This window comes from Fistularia commersonii, chromosome 24, assembly GCF_037954325.1.
Source record: "Fistularia commersonii isolate RoL2024-O1a breed Wild chromosome 24, RoL_Fcom_v1.0, whole genome shotgun sequence".
Taxonomy (NCBI): domain Eukaryota; kingdom Metazoa; phylum Chordata; class Actinopteri; order Syngnathiformes; family Fistulariidae; genus Fistularia; species Fistularia commersonii.
The window spans coordinates 8,666,895-8,674,952 of record NC_141307.1 but is presented as its reverse complement, the minus strand read 5'-3'; the positions used below and the strand labels follow the sequence as shown (position 1 = coordinate 8,674,952).

General features: G+C 47.3%; 2 non-coding genes across 2 annotated transcripts; both read left to right on the top strand.

Annotated features, from left to right (window-relative positions):
• Positions 1-632: 632 nt before the first annotated feature.
• Positions 633-823, top strand: LOC147220151 (U2 spliceosomal RNA). Its single transcript, XR_015108137.1, has one exon. It is a non-coding gene; the product is annotated as a U2 spliceosomal RNA (small nuclear RNA).
• Positions 824-1,449: 626 nt separating this feature from the next.
• On the top strand, positions 1,450-1,613 carry LOC147220150 (U1 spliceosomal RNA). The gene has a single exon (XR_015108235.1). It is a non-coding gene; the product is annotated as a U1 spliceosomal RNA (small nuclear RNA).
• Positions 1,614-8,058: the final 6,445 nt, after the last annotated feature.

Sequence of the window (8,058 nt, the reverse complement as noted above, 5' to 3'; positions counted from 1 at the left end):
GATCGGCTCCGTCCGGACCAGCAGTTGTCGTAACAGCCGGTATTAGCCGGTGCGGGGCGGGGTTAGCGTTCAAGGCCGTCGAAGGCTGTTTGGGGTGCCGGGGTCCAGTGGGTGTTCGCCACGGGACGAGATGATTTACCGTCGTGTTTAGAAATTGTTCTGCTGGTAGTGACGAAAACATGAATGTAATTAAATGTAAATGTGGATTTAAATCCATTTTACTGTTGTCTTGTGTTCGTGACGTTTTTTGAATTGTGTTTCCCGGCGATGAGCAACGAGTCTCTGTGAGAGCTGGTCGCAACGATGCGGTAACCAGACGGGTTCACAAGATGGCGCCCGTTTGCATCCCAGTGTATCGTGAGCGGTGCAAACGTCCCTTTTCCACCTGTGTCTTTTCTCCTCACGGGCGACTTTTTGCCACATTCCAGGTGGATTTGAAGGGGACACGATTCCAAGAGTCTGGTTGTTGAAGTCCTGGGTTTACTTTGATGCTTCGGCGTCCTGTCGGGGGGCGTGCACCACGTGACCGGGCAAATGCGGAAGATGCTTCAGCCATGTTGTTTCTTGTATGAAGTCGTGAGTGAAGCTGACGGTGCGGGGGATGCGCTGGCGTCGAGCGAGGGCGTGGGGCTGTCGCTTCTCGGCCTTTTGGCTAAGATCAAGTGTAGTATCTGTTCTTATCAGTTTAATATCTGATACGTCCCCTATACGGGGACCAAATATTAAATTGATTTTTGGAACAGGGAGATGGAATAGGGGCTTGCTCCGTCCACTCCGCGCATCGACCCGGTATTGCAGTATCTCCGGGAACGGTGTACCCCCCGCTTTTGTGTCCGATGTCAAGGTTGCCGTGGCCTCAAACAACGTCATACGTAACCAACACACACGGGATCCAGATCTCGTCTGTGCCCTGCGTGACCAGCGACACTGTCCCCGTTGTTTCTGCCGGTAGGGAGCGGTAGATAGCGACACACGAGCGTGTCTGCCTGAAACCCTGTCCCTACCATTCGCCCCGTGCAGCCAGATAAAATCCCGCTATGGACCAGAACTGAGCCTAAATGGATCGCATTTGAAACGGATGGATTGCCCCCGATAGACTGTGTCAGACTGGGCTCAGGGGGAAGTTCTCCCGGCCGTAGAGCGGCAGAAACCCCTCGCGGCATCAGGAGGACGGACGGAACGTGTTCCGGTTGTCCTCTGACTTCTTCGTGAAAATTGAAGCGTCCGTGTCGTTTTCGGCGTCCCGGCCCGTCAGAACTCAGAGTTGACGGTTTTTTGACGGAGTGTGTGTGTGTGTGTGCGTGTGTGCGCGTGCGCGTGTGTGCGTGTGTGCGTGTGCGCGCGCGAGAGGGATCGCGTGTGAGCTCCCGGAAGAGTCCGCGTGGGTTCCCCCCCGACTGAGAACGGCGTGCGTGTGAAAGCGGTCCGTGCGCGGGACGCGTGCGACTCATACTTACCTGGCAGGGGAGATACCATGATCAAGAAGGTGGTTCACCCAGGGCGGGGCTCAGCCATTGCACTGCGGCTGTGCTGACCCCTGCAAATTCCCCAAATGTGGGAATCTCGACTGCATAATTTCTGGTAGTGGGGGACTGTGGCCGCGCTCTCCCCTGTCGTGCTGTTCAAGAGCAAGTCTGTATTGCTGGAGGCCGGGTTCACTGTTTATGGTCGCGCGCGCCCACCCTCCCTGGCCGGGCTGTGACCCAACCAGGGAGTTGTCGTTGCACATGGCAGGTGCACCGCGAAAGCGTGGATTTACGATCGGGCCAGAAAACAATCCCGAGTGTCCAAGTCCCTGAAATGCTCCTGCTTCTTGATCTCCACTCCCTGTAGCCTCACCGTTCCACCCGAGTTCCTCTCATCCCCACACATGTATGCTGTCTTGCTGCGACTAACTTTCGTTCCTCTCCTTTCCAGAGCATACCCCCACCTCTCTATAGTTTCACCGAGACACTTTACAGTTTATAGTTTATTTTGATTTCTAATTCTGCCTTTTATTATTTATTACTGTTATATTTTCTGGAACTCTGGCACAACAGTTTCCTTCGGGATTAATAAAGTTGTTCTTATCTTATCTTATCTTATCTCGACCTCCACCTGTTTTCTGCTCTCACTACAGATCACAACGGCATCTGCGAAGGTCACGGTCCGTGGAGATTCATGTCTACCCTCATCCGTCAGCCCGCCCATGCGTCACCATTGCGAACAAGAAGGGGCTCAGGGCCTATCCCCGACGGAGTCCCGCTTCCACCTTGAACTTCTCTGGTACCGTCTTACAGCACACCGCACGCACCACTGTCTCCCAGCTAGCATACATGTCCTGCACCAGTGTAACACACTTCTCTGCCGCTCCAGACTTCCTCATAGGATACCAGAGCTCCTCTCTTGGCAACCTGTCGTCGGCCTTTTCTAGGTGTACAAAAAGGCAATGGGGCTCCCGCGGGCCTTCTCTGTACTTCTCTATGAGCATTCTCGGCGCAAATACTGCATCTGTAGTACTCTTCCTTTTTCCATGTGTATTTTATTTATTTTTCTCTTTCTCTTGTCATTAACTGTCCCGCCGTGCATTCGAGTCCTGGTATGGCCTTTGCTAGCTAGACACACGCCGCTCATTCCCTTGTGTCTGTCCCACCGGAGTCACCGTGAAGCCCAGCGCCACACGCGCTCAGTCATAGTTCCCCGCCTTACCTTCTTCGGTCACTTTCCGTTGTCTCGCCGCCTGCCTCCGTCCGTCGCTCGCCGCCTTTCTCGTCATCCCCGTACAGTATTTCTCCATGTGTGCTGAATTTCTTTTTCTCTCGTTTGTGCCTCTCGCTGTTGAATAATCCAGCCGCTGACCTCCGTACCGCTGGCTCTCCTAGGCACTTCCAGGCCTCCACATGTACGGTACGTCATCAGGACCTACTGCCTTTGAACTCCTCATCCTCTTCGATGCCCTCCTCGCTTCTTTTTACACTTGTCTCTGCTCCTTTTGCGATCGCCAGTAATCAGCGCTTCTACCCTTGGCTCTCTTTCATTTTTCCCCATTCATTCATCATATTCCTAGGAGTCTGGTTGTTGAAGTCCTGGGTTTACTTTGATGCTTTGGCGTCCTGTCGGGGGGCCGTGCATCACGTGACCGGGCAGATGCGGAAGATGCATCAGCCATGTTTTTTTTTTTGTAAAGCAGGAACATCGGCCTCCACGGGAATCTCCGTCTCCGGGGCGAGACGGAGGTCTTATCTTATCTTATCTTGACCTCCACCTGTTTTCTGCTCTCACTGCAGATCACAACGGCATCTGCAAAGGTCACGGTCCGTGGAGATTCACGTCTACCCTCATCCGTCACCGTTGCGAACAAGAAGGGGCTCAGGGCCTATCCCCGACGGAGTCCCGCTTCCACCTTGAACTTCTCTGGTACCGTCTTACAGCACACCGCACGCACCACTGTCTGCCAGCTAGCATACATGTCCTGCACCAGTGTAACACACTTCTCTGCCGCTCCAGACTTCCTCATAGGATACCAGAGCTCCTCTCTTGGCAACCTGTCGTACGACTTTTCAAGGTGTACAAAAAGGCAATGGGGCTCCCACGGGCCTTCTCTGTACTTCTCTATGAGCATTCTCGGCGCAAATACTGCATCTGTAGTACTCTTCCTTTTTCCATGTGTATTTTATTTAATTTTCTCTTTCTCTTGTCATTAACTTTCCCGCCGTGCATACGAGTCCTGGTATGGCCTTTGATAGATCCCTCTTTACCTTAGGCTTTAGCCTTAGGCTGTAGCCTAAGGTAGAGAGTGTGTGATGATTTATGGTTAGAGCAGTGTAGCACCCAACCTCTTAGTTAATGTAGTGATAGTACAATGGTTCCGGCCCTGGGAACGTTACTTCGATGAAATTTTCAATGGTAAATAGGAGAAACAATAATACCTAATTCTTTGATAACTTAAACTTATTTATGCTTTTTGATTATAGCGGTGCCTCCATCTCCTAAGGATAAAATATGAATTAAGACAAACACAGATCTCTTTAAGTACAAATTTAAAGTTTAGTTTCACAAAATTAAAAGAAAGAAAAATGAAATAAAATTGGTAGTGCGTTCATTTGAGATTTTGTCGCTCTGCAACTACATAAACATATTCAAAAACCATGTACATCCCTTCAAGTTCAGTCCAGTTCAAAAACCATAACCTTAAAGTCCTTTTTGTTTTTCTCAGAAAGTTCAATCTCGGCAGGCCTGATTCGATGCTCGGGATCGTTGGACCAGAAAAACAGAAAATGTCCGTTTCACTTGTTCACAAGCCCCAAAATAAAATGCATGTGCTTTGATGTACTCACTAATCCTTTTGGTGTCGAAGCAATGGATAGTCAAATGTTGTCCATCACCATGCGATTCCCTCTCAGCAAACGGGTTAGCAATGACTTGGCATCACGGCATCACGAAGTGCACTCGGTGAAACTCATCGGTTAAGCCTCAGCAGAAACGTCCAGAGAATTCCTCTCGGTCCACTGAGCATCAAAGGTCTCCAATTCCAAGCTCATATACTTTACATACAGAGTATGAAATTAACTCGCGGTAAAATGCTAACAATGCTAACGCTCGATTAGCATCGCATATGTGCACTTAAACATATCGTCTAAGCATAAAAATCATATACATCGAGTACTCACTCATCACAGGGTTAAATAGTCGAAAACAGCAACGTAGACTCTGCATCCACAATGTTTTATGACCATTCTCCTTTCAGCTTAGCTTCACAAACTTCCCTCGGCAAACGCAGCAGTCGAATGCCTCGCGCCTAGATGTTCTATTGCCTTCCTCATTCAGATCCCGCCCTCACGCATGGGATTGGACACTAAGTGTACATCAACCAATACAATTCAAGAAAATACCATATTGACACTTAACAAGTTCGGATGCAAGCAAAAGCACATGTTGAGCTGTACGTTTCACACAAGCTTGCGGCGATTAAAAGCACGATTCCCAAATAAATAACAAAAACCTTAGATAAGATTAAACCTTGTTTTTAACCATTTATGAACACATTTTAAACATGAAATATTAAATGTTTTACAGCCATTTCAGTCTTATTTAATTTTACTTAAATGTTAAAACATCTTTACATTTTAGCCTGTATGGTCTGTAATGAAATTTTAGACGGGCTACATCCTCCCCCTTCTAAAATATACATATACTGTAGATGTCCTCAACTAACTGTACTGTTTAGACTTAGATCTGTAGGGGCATGTTTTAGGATGTTTCACAAGATCAGCGTTTCCTCTGGCACTGAGGTTCAAGTGAATGACCATGCTCTGGTGCACAATAGTCACAGGTTCCCCAGCTTGAGTTCCAGGTTTATCATAGGTCAAGCGGATCACTGGTTTTACTTCACGCGTTGACTTTCTGCCTCTAGGGCTCGTTTGAGTTCTCAATTCCACATCAGTGTCTTCAGCTGTATCATTAGTATCTGCGTCCTTGTTGGAGGACTGATATTCCTCTTCCTGTGAACTGACAGAATGTACTTTCTCCACCTCCGGTTCACTCTCAGATGAGGGGAAATTTTCAAAGGGAGTATGCTCTGGGGTGGTTCGGTCTGGTATGGACAGTGGTTTCCTGACCTTATCATAGGTTGGGCACTCGTAGACACACTCATACTCAGATTCAGAGTTTGAAGAGATGTCAGATGTCTGATCATTTTGGTGATGTGTTTGATGTCTTAGAGTTTGTTGTCTCCTGGTAACTGGTGTTCTGACTCTTTCAGTTTGTTCAGAATTATCGGGAATCCTGACAAGATAACCAATTTGTAGAAGGTGGTCTCTGTGTTGAGTTTTGACACTTCCAGTTCCTTGTTCGGGTTTGACTCTGTCTACAGGTAAGTTGGAAAACTTTTTAATCACAATATAGGGTGTGGATTTCCATCTATCTTGTAGTTTATGTTTCCCAGTGAGGCCAACATTTCTTAGGAGGACTCGGTCTCCTTCTTGTAGAGGTTGGTCTCTTACTCGTTGATCATAACAGGTTTTGTTTCTCAGATGGCTCTTGGTTGCACACTCTGCAGCTAAATGGTAAGCTTTTTGGAGTTCTTTTCTCATTTTGTCCACATACTGTAGGTGAGACGTCTCTGAATTACCGTCGAGAGCTGTACCAAAACAGAGGTCAACAGGCAATCTGGCATTGCGCCCGAACATCAAGTAGTATGGGGAATATCCAGTGGACTAATTTTTAGTGCAGTTATACGCATGTACTAACTGACCGATATGTTGACTCCAGTTTTGTTTCTGCACATTTTCAAGAGTTCCAAGCATTGAGAGAAGTGTTCTGTTGAAATGTTCTGGTTGAGCATCACCTTGCGGATGATAAGGTGAGGTGCGCAACTTTCTTACTCCAAGCATGGATAAGAGTTCTTTTATAAGGTGGCTTTCAAAATCTCTACCTTGGTCTGAATATATTCTAGCGGGTAGTCCATAATGAACAAAGTACTTTCCCACAATACTTTGGCAATTGTAACTGACTTTTGGTCCTTTGTAGGAAATGCCTGAGCATACCTTGTATAACAGACCTGGGCATTGTACGGCCCACGGGCCACATCCGGCCTGCGGGATGGCACTGACGGGCCTGTATGACAGACCTGGGCAATGTATGGCCCGGGCCACATACCTTTGGTTGACTCTGACCGCCAGTGTAAGGTTAATTGGAAATTACAAAATAAACATACTTTCTAATTTCACCTCATTCATGGGCTAAAGCTGCACTGCTTTTATTCTGAAGTTGTTTTTTTTTTAATTCACGCACATAATAACGTAATGCGTATATCAAGACATGCGCGCGATTGAATCACAAGACAACTTTCACCCTCAAAAATGTCCGCTCAGGCTAAAAAAAGAAAGGTAAATGCCGAATGTAGGATTTTCAACAAAAATTGGACAGCTAAGTATTTATTTACTGAAGTTGGAGGTAAAGCTGTGTGTTTAGTTTGCGGGGAGCAGATCGCCATGTTTAAGGACTACAATTTGAGTCGCCATTACCAGACGAAACATGCAGAGAAATATAAAAACCTGACTGATGACGAAAGAACGCGGACATTGGAAGCTTTGCTAGCTAAGCTGCAAACGCAGCATGGCTTTTTTACCAAGCTTCATACATCCAGGGATGCAGCAACCAAGACCAGCTTTGTGATATCCCACAAAATAGCCAAAAACAGCAAGCCATTCGCAGAGGGGGAGTTTGTGAAAGAGTGCTTGGTAGACTCTGCAGCACTAATATGCCCTGAAAAAAAGCGGCATTTGAGCAAGTCCCGCTGTCCAGGCGAACCGTGGCGAGAAGGATCGAGGACATTGCGGGGAATCTGGAGCTACAGCTGCAACGTGAAGTGCCAAGTTTTGACTTTTTCTCCTTGGCTTTGAACGAGAGTTGTGATGTCCGCGACACAGCCCAGCTACTCGTATTTGTCCGTGGGATAGCGCCGGACTTCAAGATTACGGAGGAGCTGGCAGCAATGCGGTCGTTAAAAGGGATGACGACAGGGAGCGATCTCTTCACTGAGGTAAATGCTTGTATGGACACGTTGGGACTGAAATGGGACAGAATGGCAGGTGTCACCAAGGACGGTTGTCCAAATCTTACAGGGAAAAATGTCGGACTTTTAAAACGCATGCAGGATAAAGTGACTGAAATTGACCCTGATCAGAAATTGGTATTTTTACATTGTATTTTATACCAACATGTCTTGTGCACATCAGTGCTAAAAATTAACCATGTTATCGATGTTATTACTATAATAGTTAACTTCATCAGGGCGCGGGCACTGAATCACAGACAGTTTATAACACTTCTGGAGGAGCATGAGAGTGAGCACAGTGACATTGGCTACCACACTTCTGTGAGATGGCTCAGCCTGGGCAAAGTGCTAAAAAGAGTCTGGGATCTGAAAGCAGAAATCCAGGAGTTTTGTGAGACAAAAGGCAAGGACATCCCAGAGCTTGCAGATGAGGACAGGATGGCAGATTTTGCATTTGCTGTTGATGTGACTGCACTGATGAATGAACTGAACACCAAGCTGCAAGGCAAGGGCCTTTTTGT